The sequence below is a fragment of the Rhinolophus hipposideros genome (assembly GCF_964194185.1).
Source record: "Rhinolophus hipposideros genome assembly, chromosome: 11".
Lineage (NCBI taxonomy): Eukaryota > Metazoa > Chordata > Mammalia > Chiroptera > Rhinolophidae > Rhinolophus > Rhinolophus hipposideros.
The window spans coordinates 63,446,165-63,472,249 of NC_138057.1; the positions used below are offsets into that span (position 1 = coordinate 63,446,165).

Below are 26,085 nucleotides of genomic sequence, written 5' to 3' on the forward strand. Positions count from 1 at the left end.
ACTTAGGCAAATTACTTTCAGAGCTCAGTTTTCTCATCTGAAAAATAGAAATGATTATTTTTACCTCATTAGGTTTATTGTAAGGAGTAAATGAGCGCTAAGAAAATAATCACTCAGTATTTCTTAGCAGTAACAACAATAACAATAACATTGTTATTATCTGCTCAGTAGCATGGGCTTCTTTGGAAATAGAAATTTCCAACGACAAGATGTTCACTTTTATTTTTACTCAGCAATTACTTAAATGGTGCTTTTCTATCTGCTTTACAAATATCAACTCATTTAATCTGCACAATAGCCATATGAGATAGAAACTATTATCCCATTATGCAGATAAAGAAACTGAGACCCAGAAAAGTAAAATAACTTGCTCAAGGTCATGGTACTGGAAAGAAGCCCCAGAGCTTCTGCTCTTATAGGCTGGCACCAGAGTCCATGCTCCAGAAAATACTGCTATCCTCCCACTTCTTGAAATGAATAAAATTAAACATTTTAAACCTTTGATGCTTTTAGATATTTTGATGCTTTAGATATTTTACTAATTTCGATTAACTTTGTCCCCTTCCACAACTATTCTTAATCGTTAAGATTTTACTGTAACTGTAAAAGGAATAGATTCTATTCTTAATCCCAGCTTATTTAGTTCCTGAAATCACTCATTTGTCTCGCAGGGAAAATGAAGGTGATAAAATAGCATTAAAATCTACCACCATGTTACCCCGGGATGATCTGGGATCCTCGGCTAAGAGAACAGGGGCCAGTAGAACCGGTCGGCACCACCCTGTCCCATGACATCTCACCCCACATGTATAATCAGGCTACACAATGAACAGCCTGCAAATAGAGATGATCCCAGCAGAGCATCTGAATCTTTACACTTCAGTGGCACTGGCCTAGGTGGGCGCAGGCTTGGCCCAGGGCGGTGGATTTGGACTAGCCTCAAGGAATGAGTTTCACAAAAGGTAAACAAACGAGATTTAGTCTCCAAACAGCCCCGTTTTGAATGTCAGCTTTCTTTCTTGAACCTTTTCAGCAGGGAAATGAAAATAAAGAAAGGAGAAAAGTCCCCCCATAAAGCTCTTTGTTCTAAAACACAAATGTGTATTGGTTTTAAACTGCTGTTCACTTTGAAGACTGTCCAAGGTGCTTCATTTTCTAATAAATACAATACCTTAGACTTTCCTTAGAGAGAAAAAAAATATTTCAAATATCAGGAGATAATAGCCAAGAAGCTGTTTGAACTTCAAGTAAAAATGTTAATAAAGCATTTATTCCAAGTCCTTGAATTTCCTTGCTTGAAAATCACTCAGAAAGTTAAACATAAAGGAAAATCAAAGGAATGCCTCTTGAGTTTCAGAAATAATGCATTATTTATTAAGAAGCCAGGAAGGGAATTATTCTCAGGGTGGAAAATGCTTGGATGGAAAATGCATGGTCCCATTATTCCATTTACTTGGAAACTAAAAACATGCAGGCCCTTCATGAATGGGGGAGCATTCTTTCAAGTTTCCTTTCCCCTTTCTTTTATCAAAGCTCTAATTGAACTCAAATTCAGAGCTTGATTAGATACCAGCAAAATGCATCTCAACAGATTTATTTTAAATGAAATGAACTTTTGCTCCTTCCAGGCCTCAGAAGGGAACATCTATATTCTCCTGGACGTGTTCAAGCTGTGTGACTTTGTTCAAAAGTGACAGAATTCAAATCCAGCCATTTTGTTGTTTATAATTTCTTCTCATCTTTAAATTCAAAAAGAGCAAGATTTTTTTTCAATAAAAGTCACGGTCTTAGAAACTAGTGTGATGGGCCTAACTTTTAGAGCAAAACAATGCAAGGAGCCTTGCTAGATTAGAGACAGGAAGTGGGAAACACCACGGCCTGAAACAGGAGCTAAAATACATGGAAGCGTCGTTAAGGAACTCAAAGTCCTCTTTCCTTCTTCTTCACTGAAAGGGATTGTTTTCAGTACGGTGATTAGGCCCAACCACACAGTCCTGACACTACAGGGATAAGGATCTTCAAGACTTGATCGAACAATTTAAGGGACTCATAGTATGGGCCTCAAAAATCATCATCTGAAACCAGCCATGCACAGTTTTCCCTTCTTCTCCCTTCCCTTCTCTTTCAGTGCCAAGGACCTAAATGAGCAAAAGATGATGATGGACTACATAAGTGGAAAATGGGGCCTGGAAAATTCCAAGGTGATTAAGCTTCTAAACAATAGTGAATGAATGTTATGAAATTAAGCTTGGTCAAATTATGGATTGACCAAAAAGCTCCTAAAAAGACAAACTACACCCAAGCCCCTTTAGCAATAAGTAACTAACCACAGAATTTGAGGTACACGTTGCGAACCCTGTCAACACATAATCTGTAGCTAATCAAGTGCATATGTGTAAGTCAGGTTGATAACAGAAGAACCTCCAGCTCCACACCTGTAAAGTGGAGAAGTAATAGCTCCCTCTCTATCCACAGGGTGTGGGGAGGATCAAATTAAGATACCACATGTAAAAGCCCTCATACACCTTACATCTACCTGACTATACCATCTACTGCCATTGTGGCTTCCATAATGTGTGAAGGCTGGTGTAGATTCCTGGGACTTTTAGTAGATGTGAGGAGAATAAGAAGAAGGAAAAGAGAGGAAACACAGAGAAGCTCAGAAGCCCCAAATCATTTTGGACGTTCTCAGTACCTACCAAGATGGTGAAGAAAATAATATGGTACTCCGTAGGGACTGCTCTAGGTAGTTTTTGTATTTCCAGAACATTTTTGATGGACGAATTCCCATGGACCAAGGCCTAAAACCAAGGAATGGTATGCAACAGCATGAAAGTAAGAGAAAGCACAAGTAGTTTATGGGTACTTATGTAAATTCAGAAGTAGAAGTGGCCACAAATAAGATGTCCAGGGTCACAGAAGACCTTGTGTCCAGCCTGGCTAAGACTTTTGAAATTTCTCCCGTCCAGTACTGATTCTCAAGGCTAGCCACATACTACAACAGCCTACAGAGCTTATAAGAAATAATGATCTTCATCTACCCCTCCTCCTATGAGATTTTAATTTCACTGACCTCATTGATAAGAGTCTCATTTAATATACAACGCTGTAAGAATAGGACAAAATGATTTGGATAAAAATAATGGTAAAAACATCAGATGTTTCCAAATCCCAGAGGAGAAATAACGAGAGCCTGAATTGGGGTAGCAACAATGGGGAAAGACAGGTATTAAAGGATTAAGAAAGTATTTAGAAGATGGACTGCATGAAATGGATAAGAAAGATAAGAGTCTAGGATGACTCCTAGATTTTCCATTTGGGTGAGGGAAGAATGGTGCTACCTTTCATTGACGGAGGAAACACAGGAGAAGGGTTGGTTGGTGTTTGCCAAGGGCAGGTGAAGTGAACAGAGATGATGAGTTCAGTTCTGTATATCTTAGCTTGAGGTACTGCAAGACTTCAGATGAAGATGCCTTAAAGATATCATGATAGGCTGATGGCAATTTGAATGCTGGGAAACTGTTTCTTAGTGTGCCGAACGAGAGTGGTTACATTCTGCACCATCTGCCAATATTACAAGTAACACGGGGAGGAAGATATTCAAAAAATATCTGTGGGTTGGAATAAATAGAAGTTGCTCTTCCTAGAGCAAGCTTCATTCCTTTCTTATACCTCTGTCAAATCAATCTGTGAGGTCCCCAATGCCCACAAAGATGGAACGAGAGGTGCTGGAATGTAGACACCGAAAGCAGGGAGGAAGGAGGCTGTTTTGGAACAACAGGTCACAGCTGCAGAAGCAGATCATATTACCACACCTTCCCTCACATCTACACAACCCCATCAGCTGAACAATGCTTACCATCTGGTCTCACAATTACAGCCTTTTTTTCTAGAGTGGCTTTTTACTAACTAGTTGTACTTCACTTACATGTGGAATAGGAGAACCAAAGTTAAAGACCGAAAGTGTCCTTGACAGAAAGACATCCAGGGAGACAGCCCAAGATTTTTGTTGAAAAAAAACAGAGAGCGTTTCCAGTCTGGTTAGCAAAAATCAGACATCCCACAGATCTAAAACAAGTTAAGGTAAATCAATTGCACACTAGTGCTGTGTCCAAGTGAATTTCTCCTTGGCCTCACTCTTCATGCTTCTCAAATGAGGATCCCAGAAACAGTCTCCCTATCTCAGCGTCTTGGGGTAGAGATCAAAAGGGTAGAGATAAGTGTTCAAACACAGAAACTACTTTTTCTAACTTGTGGATTCCTTCAGGGCAGCATCTTGGTATCCCAGAATCCAATCTAATTTCAGTTCATTTCTGTAGTTATATTGTGATTTCTGCTATTAAGTTAACAGATGGAAGACTTGGGTACCTAGGAAATCCTTCTAAATTATATATCATAAAAGTGACTATGTTGGATGATAGACTACAGATAAAAAGCTTATTCTTAGTTAAGCTTAAGGGGTCATTGTATTAATGGAAATGTGAATGACTTTTTGAGATGGCAGCTTTTTTTCCTAAAAGAGTAACCTCGATTAATTATAAAATCTGTTTTCTAGAACATTGAGCATATAAAATTAATACAACTGAGATAGCTCCACAATGGCATTTCTATCTTAATACCAATTTTACTTCATTTATTTTAGTGCCCATCACTTCCACTTCTTTGTGGTCGTAGTAAATGTTTCATACATTTAAATTTCATTGTTTCATCCATTGTGTATGGACTCTAGTGTATCCATCACTCACTCCTAAGAGCCCCATTTATCTTTTAGAGAAGGGCATTAACAAACAACACACAGATCTCCAAAGCAGAGTAGAACACTCATTCTGTCCTCTCTTTAATACTACTGGGTGCAACTTCCCCCCCCATAAAACGGACCTGATGAACACAATGCTATCTTCCCTACACACAGGAGAATGCCTTCTGGCATTTCATACTCTCCTTTACAGTGAGCAGTGAATATCATACACATACACGTTTCATATCCTGTTACGAACTCTAAATCTCATCCTGCAGACTGTACATTGGGAAGCACATGCTGAAGTGGCTGGCATGCTTGTACTGCCTCTTATAGAAGAACATCTGTTCTTCTCCATGGCTACAAACCACTTCTCCATGGCTACAATTCGAGCCAAATGAGCAATACCTTTTATCTGTCTATTGCAACAGGATCCTAACCAATTCCTCTTCCTCCGTGCCTCTTCCTTAAAGTCAAGCTTGCACAGAACAGCCAGAATGATTTTTGAAAAGCATAAATCTATTTACATTACATCACTTTCCTGTTTCAAATCCTGCAAAGGCTTCCTACACGCAGTCCTTCTGTGACCCATAAAGCCCTACCTGACTGGCCCCTCCAGACCCTCCAACCTCATCTCTTTCTATTCACTTGTCATCCACTAGATTCTAACCACACACACCCAGTAAGTTCATTTCTGTCTCAGGACATTTGCATGTACAGTTCCTTCACCTAGGAGTACTCTTTCTGCAGATCTTCATGTCTACTTACTTCCTATTAAATAGCACTCCCTCAAAGTAGATCCCTGACTCTCCTAGCTAAAGTAGCACCCTCTTCCCTCTACATTATCCCATTTTATCATCTTCATAGCCCTTATTTATACTCAAAATTATCTTAAAATTGATACTTAAAATTATCTTAAATATGTAAACCAGAAATGGTGTACATGTTTAATTTCTATCTTCCTTCAATGAGAATGTAAGTCTCATAAAGGAAGAAATGCTATGTCTTTCATTTCTGTATGTCCAGCAACAGTGGCTGGCATAAGGTGGACATCCTATCTTCTGCTGAATGAATTGGCAAGTCACAGCTAACTGCCTAATTGACATATCCAAAACAAGAAAAAATAATTAGTAGAAAAGTCACTAAGTTCTGCTTGGAAAAACAAACACGAACACCTACAGTGTGCACGGCCTTTGAATGGGTGCTACAAAGCATTTGAAGGGGCAAGAGGTGGACCCTATATGCAAAAGTTCTATATGTATTTGTTACTGAAGCATAAACTCATGTATTGTTACTAATAGTGATGGGTGTCAGATTACCTATGGAATTTACTGAGTTCTAGAGAACCAGGTTGGGTCAGGAATGAAGGGAGACATGACATTAGCCAAGGTGCTGCTACAGGAATGGTTCAATAGGATGATGCTAACCCATCAGACCCTATATTCTGCAGCAGCTGCCTTGAAAAATCACTAATTGACCCAATACACTTTGGTTAATCTCTCAAGATTCAAAGTTTCATACAGGGGCATTTGGCTGACCACGATTAAGTCTCATATCCGTGCTCTAGTTGTCAGAAGGATGACAGAGAATATATCCTACCACTTAGCATATAATGTCTCACCATTTTTTTATCCTACCACTTAGCATATAATGTCTCACCATTTTTTTAAATACAAAGTAGAGTTCTAATAATTTATCAACATAATCAGTATCCATCAATAATATTAAGTTTGAACAGTCATAAGACTTTTTCAAGTGTCATAGCTGCATTTGTTCAGGGACTCAAATTGGTGAGTTGTTTTCATATATTTATGTTCTGATAATTTTTAATACAGTTTATTTAAAAGGAATATTGATAATTTATGAGAGGATGATAAGGACAATTCTCATTAATCTAATTTTCCTCCCAGAATGGTCTATCAGTTGCTTTCTTTTCAGTGATTGATGTCTAAATTATGGTATAATTAATTCCTTGAATTATTATTCCTTTTTTCGTATACTAAGTTTGAAAAATATAGAAAATATAAATAGGAAATTTTAAAAGTCACTTATACTCCTGCAGTCTAGAGACACTTTAGTATATGATTTTGCACTTTTAAAATGTTGCTTATTTTAATTATAAATTTGTGTCCTTTTTTATTGCATATAAAATTAACACAGAAAGATTGCATATTAGTGACTGGTAAGAGCAGATTAGGCAATCAGATTTTTTATTTTCAGGAACACGTTTTGTTCTGATTGGTGTTTTTATATACCAAGTGTGCCCTAAATTAGTCAATACAATATCCTCTTGAATCTGTGAGGATATTAATTACAATTTATTTGAAGCTGTTTTGTGTTTCTTACACTACCTCCGTTTCCATGTAAGATACTGCATTACATACAAGTGTCGGGGTGGGGCCCTATGTTTCAAGGAATGTCTGCCCTTTTGCAGGAGACTTTCTTGAATAATGAGACTCCCTGAGAAGACAAGATAGTGAATGGCCACCAAAGCAAGCTTTTTCCTATACCTGAAACATCCAGTGATGCCATCTAACAGTAGGCAAATGGTAAACTAGACAATGACACTGGGAGGCGGGTGTTCCTCTGAAAGTTCTTATCTATGAATAGACAAAATGAAGTTGTGATAATGCTCAAAAACAGAGAAGTAGCACGGCTATCTTAGTAGCTCCAAATTCTAAGAAATCAAGAGACAGCCAGCAAACTAAAGATGCACTGAGTTATATGTTCTTACAACCACACAGACACACACATTTCAACAGTAGCTAATGTTCTCCTGTATTAATATATGACCCATGAGGTCTCTGTGAGCATACAAAACAGGAAATGCTTGAAATTTACTTTCAACAAAACCAAAACATGTGAAACCATGTTAAGATGGGTCATTGCCTCTATCTTTCCTCCCTAAACATGTTTGCTGATGTCTACCCAGTTCTGTCTTAGGGTGAACTAAAAAACAGCGCTACTCCAAATGCCTACCAAAGCATTTTCTTATACGCCCTTTACCATTTTCAAATAACATATATTTTAAATTTATGAAAAATATAATTTATATAAATATGCACACATATACACATATACTACATAAATGTATATGTAACATAGATGTGTATGTGTGTAAGCTTATATTTATCCATACATACATTGATAAAAGTCATTGCATTTTTGTGTCTTTAAATAGACAAAGGGAATTATTTTCTTTTACATGTGGTATACTGTAAGATCCAACAAAAATGGATAACGCCACCTATATACTCTTCACATAAAAAATAATGCACTATTCTCAGAATAGTTAAATCTGTTTTGCCTCCTAAACTTAGTGATAAATTGAAAACTTTCTAAAAAGCAAAATTTCCCCCTTGTTTTAAAATGATAACTCTTAAATCTCACAGAAAATCAATGTTGTCAACTCCAGACCAACACCATCTAATTTAGAAAGTGATACTAAACTTATTGCATGACTGTGGTCCAGCTGTTACCAAGGTAATTTGAATAATATTTATCCCTTTAAAAGGATAAATGAAATTCCTCCCTAGACTCTTTCCCTAGCAAAGGTTCAACATAAACAGGGAATTTATAAGTGGTTTTGCACCATATTTCATTTTTTAGCTATGAATTAAGATTGTCCCAAAATGATATGTCTAAATGAGTACTACAATCCAGCTGAAAATGCTCACAGAATATAGCTGATGACAGAATCCTGTGGATTTCTTTCTTTGCAGTTCATGAACTATTGACGTGGAGCAACAAGATTTGTATTACTCAGGAGACAAACTTCAAGGACAAAGAAACGTAATGGAAATTTCATTTATAATTCCTTTTTTTACTAACAAAATAGAGACAAAAAATTAAATTTAATCCAAAGGCAAATTCAGAAAAATTTGTGAAATAGTCCTGCAACCTAAAAATGTTTATTTAAAAAATTGTATGTATATGTATGTATATATATATATATGAAGACTTTTATTAAAATATAGCTAACATTCAATATTATATTAGTTTCCAGTGTACACCAGTTATTTAACATTTATGTACCTAAAGAAGTGATCACCATGATAAGCCCCAAAACCATCTGACACCGTACCAAGCTATCACAATAGTATTGACTATATTTCCTGTGCTGTACATTAGATCCCCATGACTTATTTGTTTTATACCTGGAAATTTGAACCTATTATTTCCCTTTACATACATTTTTTTTTAAATGGCTGGAAGACATGAAAAGAAGAATGACAGAAATTGTAAATATGACCATTCTTTTTAGGATGGTTGTACCTCCTACAGCTGCCAAATGTCCTGGATTGATACTTATAAAGCACAGTAGGAGGGAGGTAGAGTTTGTTCTGCTATAATGTGATAGCTATGGGCTAAGATATCTCCAGTTACCAAAAATCTTCATAAAAAGGGTTTTCTAAAAGAGTTATAAAAAACAATTATTCATTTGGGAATGGGTATTTAGGCTAAAGAGTTCCAGATTCAAATTCACAAACGTATTTTTCTACATGAATTTCAATTATTTTAACTACAAGTTCAAAGTAAAATATTGATTGCTCAACACTAAGACTAAATATCACAAAGCAAATTCTATCACATAAATCCTGAACAAAAGTCTATCAGTTTGAAAGCCATCAAAATAAACTGCAACAATGTCACTGCTGGGAATTTATCCGATAGATATATTCACATACAATACAAATATGCATGTGCAAAGAATTCTCTGCAGCATTTTATTTTTAAAAAATTGGAAATAATCTAGCTAACCATAAGTAGAGAAGTAAAACAAACTACGTTGTATTCATAAAGTAGAATCCTATTCAACTTTTTAAAGTTATTAAGATATTCTATCCTGACTGGTACCAAATGATCTCCAAAATATACTGTCAAGTAAAAAGAACAAGATGAAAAAATATGTACAATATGCTATCAATTATGCTTTAACCTACACACAGACACAGATGCCCTATAATAAGCCCCAAATGAAGCTAATAATCAATTAATTTTTTAAATATTTCAAACATAAGATTACAAAAAGGATACCTTCAATATTTTATTTGAACTTAAAATGGCAATTTGTATTCATTTGCCAATCCTTCAATACAGAGCTAAGGCTTTAAATTTGAATATGGGACTGTTAACTGGAAGTCTGCAATATCTTCCAAGGAAAGCTGTCCCAATAAAGCATCACATGCTACTTCCAAATTGGCTCCTAAAAAGCGGAGTCAAAACTTAAAACTCTTGTGAAGCAATTTGAGCACAAAAACCTTGCAGATTTTTTTATGGCTTTCTCCAAACTTGTAGTTATTCTCACTGGCAAATTTAAAGCAATTTATTTTTGCAAATTGCCTTCATTGAATATTTAACAGAGCATTCACCTTAGTTTTCCGAGAAACATTTCTTGTTGCACTCATTTTTATTAGATAATGTAATACTTAACTAGTTACATCATTATCATAATAAACTGATATAAACAGCTTTAGGAGCAAAAACAATTGATTTTTGGTAACTGACAGGAGCTGAATTTTTGGCTGTAGGGTTATATAGTCTGCTAACCTTTTTTTTTTTTTTTTTGTCTAAATACATGAGTGTGTACTATATGTCAGGTGCTATTCTCCGTACTGGAGGCACCACAGTAAATCAAATGGGAAAAACATCTCTCCCCTCTTGAACTCAGGTTCCAGGAGGGGTGTGAAAGACAACTAGCAGAACAAAACATACTTTATAGGGGGATAATATTTGGAAACTATAGGAGAGCAAGTGTAGAAGCAAGGAGAACAGTTAGGGACTCATACAGTAATCCAGAGAAGAGATAATGTGGTTTTAAACATGGGAAGGTGGTGATCACAGATATTTGTTGATGGCAAAGCTGACGTGATTCGCTAAGAGATTGGATGTTAGAGAGGGAGGAGTCAAGGATACCTGTGAGCAATTGAAATAAAGGACTTAGCCCCAAAGAGGTCACTGGTAACAGTTCAGGGGGTCTTGAGAATGGAAGTCTGACTGGAGTAGATTCAAGAGGAAACAGGAGAGAAACTGGATATGCAAGTATAGACAACCCCTTTACGGAGTTTTGCTGTGAAGGAAGTAAGATAAAAGTGGCTATAGGCATGAGTTATTATGTTTCACAAAGCTTTCGTTAACAATCAAGTTGGTGGCTGCACCAATCCCACCAACAGTGCACCAGGGTTCCCTTTTCTCCACATCCTCGCCAGCACTTGTTGTTGGTTGGCCATTCTGACCAGAGCAAGGTGATATCTCATTGTGGTTTTTATTTGCATTTCTCTAATGATTGGTGAGGTTGAGCATTTTGTCATATGACTGCTGGCTATCTGTATGTCCTCTTTAGAAAAATGTCTCTTCGTGTCCTCTGCCCCATGTCAGAGGGGTAGTAGATTGGGGTTGGGGGGTGTAAATGTCTAACTAGTACATTGTTTTGTACGCTTGAAACTAATAAAAAAATAAATGTAGCTTGAGGGTCAAAAAAAATCAAGTTGGCTAAGAGAAAGTTAAGAAAAGGTCTATACTGTGTATATATGCATATACCCCCCCAGACATATACGCTTATATATGTACAGAATATTTTTAGAATGCTACACCAGAAATTAATTACGTCAATTATATATAAGTTGTATGCTTTAAATATGTGCGGTTTGTTTTATGTCTATTATTCTTCAAAAAAGGGGGAAGAGGAGAAAGATGGAAAAAAGAGAGAGAGATTGACTGAGATTAAGAGACTGACCTAGACTAGCACCAACCATTTTCAGTTTCTTGTTCCCAACCACTGGTAAGAAGCCTGTGTCTAGCCTGTATCTAGCCTGCTCCAAACCAAGCAGTGGTACAGGCTATGGTGCCGGGGAGGCCCTTACTTGTCCACAAATGTCTGTGGCTGGATGGTTCAGTCTTCTGATCTGGGAATGAAATGTTAGCAAGCCCTTTGGGCTTCAGAACTAAAGTTCATCAGCATTAAGTATGATATTTGTATCTTCAAAGGAAAAGCTAGCCAACGGGGTAAGATTTAAACTCCTCCTACGTATTAATGACAGAGTGAGTAATAAATCAATGGACACACCCATACACTGTTGATAGAAGAGTCATTGGACAGTCATTTTGGAGGCAATTTGGCAATGTCTAAATTTAACATGTTCTCTTCTATCTAACAATTCCACCTTTAGAAATGTATCATCTGGAACTACTTAAAGTAGCATATAAAACGGTATACACAGAATGCTTGATGAAGCAGTATTTGTAATGGTGGAAAATTGTAAATCTAAACATCCGTCAATATTATAAATAAGTGTAATAGTAAGCAGCCATCACACAGACTGTATTTACCCACATGGGAAGATACTATATTTACCCACATGGGAAGATACACAAATTATAGTAAGTCTGTAAAGTTATAGCATACACAATACCCCATTTATTATAAAGTTGCTATAGATACTTATATACATGTGTACTCTACATGCATTACAGAAAGTCTAGAAGGATACACACCAAATTGTTCACAACAGGTACCTTAAAAGGCCAGGGGTGGAAATGTGGACTTTAAACTTTAATGTATATATTTTTGTAATTTTTAATTGTTTATAAAGAGCATATTTCACTTAAAAAATAAGGACATAGACAACAATATTCAGGCATTATTCTCACGGGCACTCAAGAGGGTACTTAGTGGGGAGGAAGATGGACGGAGTTTCTTTGGAGGTAAAATTTATTTTAATCTCCCAGGCTGTGTGATTTGGAGGACTTTAAGGGTAGGTATTCATATTTTATATGGATGATAAAGATCACATCCCGTTTCTTTCCCTCACTAGTTGTTTGACATTGGACAAGTTATTCGGGTTTGCTGAGCCGCAATTCCCTTACCTGTCAAATGGGGCTACCATCTACTCTCAGCACTATCGTGAGGATTGAATGAGATACTAGAGACAGAATGTAAAGCACAGGCCACCTAATAGGCTCCCTTCGTTTGTTTTCTTTTTCCTCCTTCTTCAGGGAAAACCCAAGGAACAAATCTACAAGAATTATGAATATTTGGGGTGAACTGTTATGGGTTCTCCCAACCCAGAGACAGCAAACTGGGGAGCTGCATTACCTGTTATGACCATGGGGCCGTCCTCCTTGAGAAACCTCAGAAGGTACCTACCAGCATTTCCTGAGAGCTCTCCATTTTCAGGGTCAGTCTCTTTTCTGCTTTAAGTTGAAAATGAAGTATTTTCTTTCAGTTTCTTACTTTTAGACCCTATCTCGTTTGAAAAAGGATTTGAGGTAAGAGACTAATACAAAGTTTACGTGATCCCTGATTTTACTGTGCTTCAGGCAGTGGGGAAACAATTTCTAAAGAGTAATGGGCTACCTGTGCCTGCTATATGCTGCTCTAGCGCTCTGGAAAGGGATGAAATCCCTGGGGCTTTGGCGAGCCTGGGTACACAGTGGAGTGGTGATGCTGAACTCTGAGCAGGCCCACAGCCCAGGCATAGCCAGTGGAGTTTCTGGACAGCTTGCTCCAAATTTCACTGATGCTAGGCCCTGGCCACTTGGCAGTGTGAGCCCCACAATCAGGAAAGGCAGGACTGTGTTCCCCCAGCCAAGGCCTAAGGCAGAGACCAGATCTTCCTAGCTGAGAAACTGGATGAGACTGATTTGATTTTAATGACAAGGACTGACCCAGCTGAGGTGTTTGAGGAAAACAGATAAGGCAGGGAGGGAAGGAACTCCTTCAGGGGGTGAACACAGGCCTCTCATTTCTATTTTCCACAGGTTACAGTTTTGGAAGGTTGGTGGGGACCTATCAGGCAGCAGAGGCATTGCGGGGGAGTGGGGGGGCTCAGCACTGGATGCATTCCAGCCACCTCTGCAGGATTGGGCCCCACCCTCCTGAAACAGTTGGGCTGCTGAGAAAGAGCCAGTGTTGACAGAATTCTGTCACAGCCTAGTCTGAACCAAGCGGGAAAACACACGCACACAGAGAGATAAAACAAAAAATAATTTTCTTAAGACATAGAGTAACAACAACACAGAACCAAATGAAGTCAAGAGGACCTTCTCGCTTGCTTTGTAAGGAATGGGAAGGGAACCTCTGGACCACCCTGGACTTTTCTCTTGCTGTTCTCGCCACATTTACCCACCCATTTCATTTCATATGTATTTCTTAATCAAAGGTCTTTACCAGATCAGGCTCATGGAGCGAAGAAATTTGTTAGGGAAGATACAAGCTGTGTTAATTCATTTGCCTACCTTTAGCTCCAAGCTGTTAGTAAAATGTCTGCTTCCAGGTGAGAGTGGAGAGAGAAATGGACCTTCTTGATTTAATCCAGGGGTATGATGTTAATGAAGAGTTTCAACTCTAATTTGTAATTTAGTCTTGTTACTGCTTAAGATTTTAAACTCTGCTGGTACTTTCTAGAGCTCTCACTTTTTTCAAAAATACGACAGTTTATTTTTAATAAACCTTTATTTTTCAAACATCTGCTATTCCTTCCAATCTTTTGTGGCCTTTTGATTTTAACCATGTTAAGTTTTGAGGTGCAATTATATCTTTTAAATGCATTTTTTACATTATATTTTTTATAATGCCTAGTTGAATTTATCAGAGGCAACCCACACTTGGAATATTTATTTACAAGGTATCTCAGAATGTGAAATTTAGTTGCTTAGTCTCATTACTAAGTAACGACTTATTTGGTAGTCTGTTCTTAAGAATCTTATTTTTTTATTGCCCCTTATGTCCCAATAGTGCAATGAAGAAAGTAACCTACACTTCAGTAGGTTAAAAACAAAAAGCAAAGAATCAGCAAGAATAACATAAGATGGATAGTATAAGATGGAATAGTATAATAAGATTGGAAACTTCTAATAAGGTGGAACTACTATAACAATAATTATCATTATTATTATAGCATAATAAGAGGGAGGTTGCTAGATTGAAGACTTCTGAAGACCAAATACTACATGAACATTTAACAAATACATATACATTTAAGCATAATAGCTTAAAAGTTGGGGTGGGGGTCAGTAACTTATGAATATGCAGCTTTCTAATCAAGCAGAAAATTTTTTTCTGCATCCCGCCTTCCCATCCTCCAACGCTCTTAGCATATTGGCAAAGCTTCTATAGTTCAAAACCACAAACAGAGAACCTTAATTCACTTACATTAAGTGAAATAAGTCAGACAGTGAAAGACAAATACCATGTGATTTTACTCATATGTGGAATCTAAAAAAAAAAAAAACAGAAACAGACCCATAGATATAGAGAAAAATCTGATGGTTGCCAAAGGAGAGGGGAGTGAGGGGCATGAGAATAAAAAAATAAGATAAATAATGGGGGGAGCGGGTGCAACAAGGAAATAATGTGTGTTCTTTGCAATAGATATTTGGTTAAAAAAAAGTACTGTAATCAGAAGCAGAAGTAAGGGGGACGACAGGTCTCACTGCAGCTCTTCCAGCTTTTAATTCACATGAGTCAATTATAATGAATGGATTTAATAACAAATATGCTTTGATGATTTAAAAAAAAAACTACGAACAGATCATATAGGGAGAAACCTTTGCATTTGTGCCATTGGTTTATCTGAGAAAGGAGTATCATTTAGCTTTCTCCTGCATAAGTTACAAGCACCTGTGTTCTTTAGATAAGCGCACCCCCATCCCACTTCTTTGAAGAAGACATAAGGCAGAATTAATTCTAGAAAGATAGGGGGAACATTGAGGGTAAGTACAAAGAAAAAGAATTGGGTATTGACTAAAATGAGCTCTTTCCCTTTTTTTTTACTAATTCTCTCTTTTTTTTTTTTACTAAGCATACTACTCTTGTCGATGATTATTGTCTCTACACCACTGATGTTGAATTTTTGTCATGTTGGGATTATTTTATAGGGGTTACACAAAATTCTCAATCATAGAATTTTGAGAGGAAGGAAGAAAACATTTAACGGGGAAACGGGATTCAAGAAATCCTACTTAATTAGACTCACAGGCTTGGACAAGTCACATTCTCACTGGCCTTCAGATATGTACAAAACACTGGTGGCTCTTAATCATTTCTGTGACACTGACCCCTCTGAGAGTCCAATGAAAGCCATGGCTCTATCCTCAGGGGAGACAAAAATATCCTAAGACAATATTCACTTACAATTCTAGTAAATCTACACCAAAATTTCGGGACGAAATTATTTTTTCCAGTGGTAGGTGTGCTTTCAGGAATTAAAAGAAATAGTCTTTTTGACTTTGTATGCTAGATTCAGAATTGCAGAACTATGATATCAGAGAATTAACACAATTTGGCACTTTAAAATTTTTTTATTTAAGTATAGTTGGTATACGATCTTATATTGGTTATATTTGTCTCAGCTGTACAACACAGTAATTTGACATTTTTATACCTTACAATGTGATCACCCCACTAATTCTAGTAATCATGTCACCATGCAAATTTCTCACAATATTGTTGACTATGTTCCCCTTCCCCTTTTTTATCCATTCCCCCATCCTCTCCCTCTGGCAACTACACCTTTGGTCTCTGTTTCTATGAGTCTATTCTTGTTTTGTTTTGTTTTTAGATTCCACATATAAGTGAAACCATATGGTAAACAAAACATGACCTATCAATATGCTGCTTACAAGAGACTCACTTCAGATCTAAAGACACACACAGACTGAAAGTGAAGGGATGGAGAAAGATATTCCATGCAAATAGAAATGAAAAGAAAGCTGGGGTAGTAACACTTATCTTAGACAAAATAGACTTTAAAACAAAGGATGTAAAAATAGACAAAAAGGACATTACATAATTTTAAAGGGATCAATCCAAGACGAGGATATAATTGTAAATACCTACTCGTATGCACCCAACATAGGAGCACCCAGTATATAAAGCAAATGCTAATGGACATAAAGGCAAAAATTAACAGTAATACTATAATAGTTGGAGACTTTAATATTCCACTTACTTCAATGGGTAGATCACCCATACAGAAAATTAGTAAGGAAATAATGGACTTAAATGTCACATTAGACTGGTTTGACTTGATTTGCGGAGCATTTCATCCCAAAACTACAGGTTACACTTTTTTTCTCAAGTGCACATGGAACATTTTCCAGGACAGATCACATACTAGGCCACAAAACAAGCCTCAATAAATGCAAGAAGACTGAAATTATATCCAGTATATTTTCTGACCACAATGGCATGAAGCTAGAAATAAACTACAAGGGGGGAAAAACTGGAAAAAACACAAACGTGAAGATTAAACAACATGCTTCTAAACAATGAATGGATCAAAGAGGAAATCGAACAGGAAATCAAAAACTACCTTAACACAAATGAAAACACAACCCTACAAAATCTATGGGATATAGCAAAAGCAGTTATAAGAGGAAAGATTATAGCCATAACAGACCTACCTCAAGAAGCAGAAAAAATCCCAACTAAACAATCTAAATTTACACCAAGAAACTAGAAAAAAGAGGAACAAACAAAATTCAAAGTAAGCAGAAAAAAGGAAATAATAAAGATCAGAGTGGAAATAAATGAAATGGAAAATAGGAAAACAATACAAAAGATGAATGAAGCTAAGAGCTGGTTCTTTGAGAGGATAGATAAAATTGACAGGCCTCTAGCAAGACTCGTCAAGCAGAAAAGAGAAGACAAATAAAATAAAAAAGGAAAGAGGAGAGATTATGACATTACAGAAATACAAAGGATCATTAAATAATAGTCTGAATAATTATGTGCAAACAAATATGACAATCTAGAAGAAACGGATAAATTTTTAGAAACATACTACCTTCCAAGACTAAGCCAGGAAGAAACAGAGAATCTGAACAGACCAATTACTAGCAGTGAAATCGAAGCAGTAATAAAAGAAACTCCCAACAAACAAAAGTCAGGACCAGATGGCTTCACGGGTGAATTCTACCAAACATTTAAAGAAGAATTAGTACCTATCCTTCTCAAACTATTCCAAAAAACTGAAGAGGAAGGAATACTTCCAAACTCATTCTGTGATACCAAAACCAGACAAAAACACTACAAAGAAAGGTAGATCAATATCCCTGATGAACATAGATGCCAAAATTTTCAACAAGAGCTTAGCAAACCGAATTCAATAGTACTTTAAAAGGATCATACACCATGATCAAATGGGATTTATACCAGGGATGAAACTGTAGTTCAACAGCCGCAAAACAGTTAATATGATTCATCACATCAACAAAACCAAGGATAAAAATCATACGATTATCTCAATAATTTGGCACTTTTATTAACCTATATACACCCATCGCTCCCTCGCCAGACAGAAACAGTCTACAGAGAGGCAGTATGAAACTATACAAAGAATATTACATTTCAAATCAGAAGGACTGGATTTGAAGTGTTTGAAAAGTTGCAAGGCACTCAAGAATCACTGTGGTTTACAGTACACATTTATGAGATGAAGATAATGAAGTCTAAAAGAAAAGTCTCAAAGGTTTTTGGCCCTTCCACAGAACATAAGCAATGGACCTATCATTTGCCCCACATTGACTTCTCTGGGCCTCAGTTTCCCTATTTGCAAAATTAAGATCACTTACAGCCTGAATAGTCTATTGCTAATTAAGCTAGAATTTTTAATTCGCTCCTTTTCTATAGCAGTTAATTTTTATTTATGCTACAAGCCGCAATACTCATAAAATCAAGCCTTTCATGTAACGTGTGTCACCTTAACTCTAAAACATCCTATGAATGTTTTCATTGTATTAGTGCAAAGAAAGAACAAGTTAATTCCTTGCAGTTGTAATTGTCATATAAAGTTAACAGATTTGGATAGATAACAAAAAATCAGATAACCCTTTTAGGTAACTCAGACAAGCATTGGGCAATTTTTTAATGCAATACAAGTTACTCAATTAGAACAAATGATGGTTCTGGAGATGTTGGCAATTCACTTTTAAGAATGAAAACATTTGCTACATTTTGTTACACACAGAAAGGAAGCTGCATATACTAGCATACTTATTATGCATTCTTTTTTTTCACATCTGAAATCACTAGGAACCTTCAATTCACTACGAAATTTCCAGATATTCGAAAACATTACATTTTAAAAAATTTATTGGGGTGACACTTGTTAGTAAAATTACACAGATTTCAGGTGTACAATTCTGTATTACATCATCTATAAATCCCATTGTGTGTTCAACACTCAGAGTCAGTTCTCCTTCCATCACCATATATTTGATCCCCTTTACCCTCATCTCCCACCCCCGACCCCTCTTACCCTCTGAGGTAAGAGGGAAAGTCTTAAATTAAACGATAAAGTAAAAAATGAAAATCGCCGTCCTCTTGGTTCTAAAGGCAACAACCTACACTGAGTATGTTCAGAAGTTAATTCAATAAATGAAGTTAAATCAATAAAATTCAATAAATGAAGTCAAAAAAGTTAAATACAGAAACAATATCAAGAAGCTATTTTGTACAATGTGTCAAGTACCTTTGGGGGGATACACAGAGGAAATAAGATGTAGCTCTCCGGCTTGAGGAGCTGAGAAACTAAAGTTGAGAAGAAAGGCATTTATGTGACTAAAAGGGAAACATGAGAGCAGGAAGCAACACAGGGGAGGAAAAGAAAGAAACAGAAAGTCACTTAGACCAGTGCTTTTCAAATTTGAATGTGCACATGGGTCACCTTATCAAAATACAGATTCTGATTCAGTGGGTTTAGGGGTGGGGCCTGAGGCTGCATTTCTGACAAGCTCCCAGATGATGCTGATGTGACTTGTCCCACATAAAACACCTTGGGTAGCAAAGGTCTAGAAGACCAGCACCCTCCAAAAGAACTTTCTGCAATGAGAGAAATGTTCCATATCAGAGCTATACAATATGGTAGCCGCTAGACACCGTAACGAGTGAGCACTTGAAATATGACAAGTGTGGCTGAAAAACTAAATTTTAAATGTATTTCATTTTAATGAATTTAAATGTACATAGCCACATGTCTAATAGCCGTCTTACTGGATAGTACAAGTCTAGACTATGCAGTTAATTTAGAGCAAACTGCGTGCTAGGTGATGGACCTCAACTTCCTGCATGCTTTGAGGATGTAAATCAACCTAGTTCAGGATTTCTCAACCTGGGCACTAAGACATTTTGGACTGGATGATGCTTTCTTGGGGGTGGGGGTCGGGGGTGCTGGTTTTTCCATTGTGGATGTTTAACAGCATCCCTGCCCTCGACCCTCTAGATGTCAGTAGTATCCCTTAGTCGTGAAAATAAAAAATGTCTCCAGAGATTGCCAAATGTCTTCAGAGGGTGACGGCAGAGGGAATCAGTGGTCTAGATAATGCTTTCATATACAATGGTATATGAGGTGAACAGTCACACCCTTAAAAATGACCTAGGTATTAGTACTTGTTTTCTCTTGCTGCCAAAACAAGTTATTGCAAACTTAGTAGCTCACAACAAAACAAATTTATTATAATTCTAGGGCTCAGGAGTCCAAGATGGGCTAAAAGCAAAGAGTTGTTAGGGCTGGATTTCTTTCTGGATGCTCTATGGGAGAACCTGTTTCCTTGATTTTTCCAGCTTTCAGAGCCCATCTGTGGTCCTTGACTCATGGACCCTTCTTCCATTTCCAAGGCCAAGAATCCAGCATAATCTCTCCATCTCAAAGTCTGTAACTTAACCACATCTGCAGTGTCCCTTTTGCCGTGTAAGCTGATACCGTATATTCACAGGTTCCAGGGAGAAGGATACAGATTTCCTTGGTGGACCACTTTCTCACTACTACACTAGTATTACTCACTAGCATTAAAATGAAAATTTAAAGCAGTAAATAATTTCATACCTAAAATAGTTAAAGTTTTGCCCCCAAAGTCCTAGAAAACTGTGATTTTTATCCTGTGCTACAAATGTTTTCCCAAGAACAATTTATAGCATTTTCATTCATATGTAAATTTATGTGTTTGATTTTATGTGTAAATTCATAAAATTTAAACACATAAAATTCATTTTATGTGTAAATTCACATGTAAATTCATGTGTTAATTTTATATAATGAAGAGAATATTCATTTCTTAATCTTTGGATTTTTCTTAGAATTTGAGAATTCCATTTGTAAATGTTTACAGTTATTGTCACCGTCCTTTGGACTGCTATAACAAAATACGACAGACTGGATAACTTATACACAAGAGAAATTTATGTCTCACAGTAGTTTCGGAGCCTGGATGTCTAAGACCAGGATAGTAGCATGATAAGGTTTTGGTAAGGGCCACCTTCTGGGGTACAGACTGCCAAGTTCTCATTGTATCTTCCCATGGTGGAAGGAGCTAAGGAGTTCTGTGGGATCTTTTATAAGGGCACTAATCTCATTCATGAGGGCTTCACCCTCATGACCTATCAGGTTGGTGTGAAAGTAATTGCAGTTTAAAAGGTTAAAGTAATTGCAAAAACCACAATTACTTTTGCACCAACCTACAACACACCTCCCCAAAGACCCTGCCTCCTAATACTATCACCTTACAGGTTAGGGTTCAGCTCACGAATGTAAATGGAACACATTCAGACTATAGCAGTTATATTTACTACTTCTTTAAATTTCCTTTAAATTTTTTGTCATTACCCTTAAAAGTAAAAGGAGTATTTAGTTACCTGAACCCTCATTCAAAACCTTCATCAGTAACTTTTCTGTTTTTTGTTTCTTGGTTGTTGTTTTTTTCAGATTTCTGCTCATGTGTGCCAATGGCTGGGGCATCTTCAGTTACAGAACAGTTAGTGATAAGTTAATTAAATCCAATTACCATTCAAAAATCTTAAAACATCCTTTTTTCAACCTGTTCCTATAAACTGCTCTTTAGAGTGAAAGCCTGCATCTGCTCAACTGTATCTGAAAGAGATAAGTAATGATGAGCAAATAAATAAAGCCAGATGGCATTTACACATACGGTTTCTTTCCCTTTTTGAGTTTGACGTACAAGATTTGATTAATTGTCTTTAAAAGTCCATTTCCCAGTCTTGGGAAGTTAGGCGTGGTGAGGCTGACAAGAAGCAATTAGGAGGAAGGTAGACAGAGAAGTAGTAGCCTAAGGATAGAGTACTCTTGACTCACTTTCCCACCACAAGGAGTGGCAAACCAAAACTGAGGCTTTAATTTAACTCTTCTTCTGCACTCTTAAAGATACAAGAAGCCTTCATAGAAGCCTATGGTGGCAACATGATTACAGAGATGGAGGAAGAGTGAGGTGGGGAAAAGAGAGTGTAGATTGTGTTCTGGTTTTGTTTAGAGGGAACTATGAGAGGTAGAAACATAAAGGAATAGAATACTTTCTGATAAAATGAAGCCACTGACCAAATTCATTTTTATTTTTTTATTATGGGTAGTCTTAAGGGTTTTCCCGTTCTCCTCTAAAAGTCCCTGAACAAGACTTCTGGCCCTAACAAGATGGTATAGACTACTTTCTCCCTACTCCTCCCAGCTAGGTATAAATACAAACCCTGGAAAAAAAACACAAGAGGGAACCAAAAAGAAACTCTGAAATGCAGATAGAGGAAGGTGAATGGACCCCAGGACTGACTGGTCAACCCACGACCTAACCAAAGAAGACAGCTAAGCCCAGATTTTCCAGACCCCCAGTCTTGAAACTGAAGGCAGCTCAGCTAGGTTCATTCTTCCATCAAATGAAGGAAAACTAAAAGAATGTGTTGTTAATAGACCTACCTTAATGAATATCTAAAAAGTTTTTCAAACAGAAGCACATGATAAAAGAAGGAAACCTGGAGCAGCAGAAAAGAAGAAAGAACAACAAATGAGACAGAAATATGGCTTCTTACAACTGATGATCCTCCTCATGAGTTTTATAGAACACATTAGATGATTGAAACAACACTAGATCACATCCTGATAGTCAAGACAACAGTATTTAAAAGTCTGGAAAGTAAAGTGCCCTAAATGGAAGTAAGGCCTCCTCACTTCAAAGTGGTAAAATGTTGACAGCAATAGACTACAGTAAGTCACATGTGTGCATTGTAATACCCAGAGCAACCAATCAGAAAATAATACAAAGAGATATACTCAAAAACACTGTAAATAAATCAAGATGCAATCCTAAAAGCCCCCAATATCTACTTAGGATTCTGTTTATTAGATGGGTAAATGTATAGATCATTTAGGGGGAAAAGTATAAGATCATTTAGAGGAAAACCCCAGACTGGGAGCTATCTCCCTCAGAGCTATGTCTAAACTAGAGCATGACCTGACTCTAACGGGGAATATAGGCCACCAGAACTTACTCAGTTTCCATATCTTTGAAAATAGAAGTGGCTGTAAGACAACCTGGGCCATTTACAGTGCTAATATTTGATTAGTCTATAAATTATGATGGATCTCCATTCTTCTTATCCATCCTGGGTTATTCCTTATGATTCAGATGTCTCTAAAAGTGTTCTGAAAACCAGTCAAAGAATACTTGAGATTTCTGATTTATATTAGTTTAATTCTTCTTAAATTTTCATAACAAAGGAAGACAGCATTATCCTAAAACACACACACACACACAAACACACACACACTCACACACACACACACACACTCACCTTTTCAGATCTTAGGAAAAAGCTAAAATGGATTATTCATGAGAAAATTATACTACAGTAGATAAAGGTTAAGCTCTCGTCCAATCCAATTAATTCAGCTTCCCATCAACTGCTCCTTATTTATTTGTTCTTGGGAAATAACTAATCAGTGTGTTTGTCTTATTTTCATTTTTCCCTTAATCATATTTTAAGAACATTTTCCATTTACAGTAGGAATAGAAGTACTATTAATTTGAAATATTTAGAAATATTTAGTAAGCTATTTTTAATTTGTAAAGAATATTCTAAGATTATTTAAAATGATTCACAAACGCTTAATAAAATATTGATAAACTATTCAGATGGGTATTTTTACTATTAAAATACCTTAATTATGATAATTCACTTTTAATGATTAAAGCTTTAAAACAGGAAACGTCTATGTAAATGAATGCCTTATCATATAATATCTTTGAAAGAAACCCAAAGGGAAATATAAAGTAGAATAATAACCTAAGTGGATGAACACATTTTAGTAACTGCATTGAATAGAACATCTTACAGAGAGACTCATTAGGTAGTGACCCTAGGTAACGACTCATTAGGGGTTAACTAGACACTTTAAAAATGCCTTTTCCTCTGTGGACCAAAAACTCCGTCGCATGGGCACCACTTCCCAGAAAGCCTTGAAAATTCAGACACAGTTCCTCAGAGTGCTAGGAAACCTATGGTGCTGGGAAGAATCTTATCAAAGGAAAGAGCAGGTGTGCCCAGTGTCCTTTCAGGAGAGATGGTGTGCTCCACACACAGGAAAAGTTCTAGTTTGCAGTTCAGAGGGGACAAGAGAGCTACAGACCAGACACCAGAGTGGTAAAGATTTGTATGATCCTAACCCCTTTCTGTACCTTCCCCCTATTCCTCTTACCTTCTGTTTCTCAGATGAGATTAGGATTAAACACTTGATCATACACGAAAGGTCTGGGTCCTTGTGTAAGGGACAGTGAGAAAGCAGAAAAGGCTGGGAAGGCACTACCACAGTGTAAAGAAAACCTCAGAGGCAGAAAACCCTGAGCAAGAGAGGAAAAGGACAGATAGATGAAAAGTAGTCTGAGTCATGGGGGACCATGGAAAGGAGAGAGGCAAGCACAAAAGCAATGCAGAAACAAAATAATTAAATCACAGCTTTTAAATACTTAATAACTGAGAATGGAAGGAAAAACAGCTTCGTTCCACAAACACCTACTTTTGACCACCCATCAGGCTAGGCCTCTTTGCTGTGACCCCCTCCCTCAGAAAGGTGACGAGAAGCACTTCAGGCCACAGAACCTTGGAACCTGGAACCATGAACACTGCCAAGAATCTCGCTCCCCCAAAGGCACTTCTGACTTCTTAATAGATGCAAATATCTGAACCCAGAACCAGAAAGAGAATATAAAACTTTGAAAAAGAAAACCTCCAGTCTTTTAATGACTGTTTAAAAAAAAAAAAAGAAGAGAGAGAGAGAGAGAGAGAGAATTAATAGAGGTCAAAGACTTTCTTCTGACTGCAGAGTTCTCATTTGACTGTTTTGACTTCTAAGAGCAAAGAAAGAGGAGGAAAGATTAAACAAGCTTCTCCTTTCACAACAACACCCGTTTTCAGACATTCGGCATTCAGAGAGCACTGAAATTTTTTTAATGGAGCTAGTGTTTAAATGGTTAGGCTTTTTTATCAACTATAGGAACTGTCAGTGTCTAAATTTGAACCAACTATTAAAATAGAGGCATATGTCTCTTGCTGAAGACAATGTCCCAACATCAAAGTTTTTTCATTACTCAGAAACTGTGTCCAGAGAGAAGGGCTACATATTCTACTCTAAATGTAACCAGGACACTCTGTCCTTCCTTCTTCACCCTCCACATAAGAAGGGCCCCCTTTGGTTCACAGGGTGCTAGTCTTGCCTCTCTTGGAGTGGCCCCTGTGAGTAAAAGAGCTGACCTCAACTGGACTGAGCAACTGGTAAACCTGGGCGGTAAGATTTTCCACCTCAGGAAGGTCTGGCCCAGGAACAAGGTGAGGAGGTTAACAGGCACTGAGCAAGCTTCCATGGCAGACACTTTGCATTTATTCTTCTTCCACACAGTATATACAGTTGTTTCCCAGATGAGAAACCTAAAGTTGAATTCAATTGATTTGTCAAGCTACCATTCCAATTGAGGTCTGTGTTCAAATCCAGATATTCCAATGTATTCCCAAACCTAGCAATTCATCTGGCATTTATAGGTGCTATCTATCTATCATCTATCTATCTATCTATCTATCTATCTATCTATCTATCTATCTATCTATCTATCCATCCATCTATCTATCTATCTATCTATCATCTTTATGGAAATAAAGTCTTGAATTATCTGATTTGAAGGCATTTTCCCACCAGACCATGGCACATGGAAAATGTAGAGTTTTAGAGCAGCCATTACATTAAGTGCAGATTTGCAAAGGTAGTATTTGCCACTGTTACAAGTTGGTCTGAGAACCAAATCAGAAAAGTTCATCCTCCTAGGAGAAATGACAATCAGAAACCACTTTGTTGTTACACACTCACTCACACACACACACACACACACACACACACACACTTCTAAAAGTCTCTAAGTCCAAGTTTTGTAAAAGTAGTGATAAAAGGTGTTTTATATGAATGTTAAGTAAATCCATATTTAGCTTTAGATATTATAAAACCAGAGAATAACCAGACTAGACCAGCAGATAAGTGCATGATAGGTCCAAGGAACAACAGTCCATTTTGATGGAACAA

At 37.0% G+C, this 26,085-nt stretch overlaps 1 protein-coding gene across 7 annotated transcripts in view; it reads right to left on the reverse strand.

The window, feature by feature from the left end:
• LPAR1 (lysophosphatidic acid receptor 1) overlaps window positions 1-26,085 on the reverse strand; it is a 218,936-nt gene that overhangs the window by 6,153 nt on the left and 186,698 nt on the right. The gene's annotated exons all lie outside the window — the stretch shown is intronic.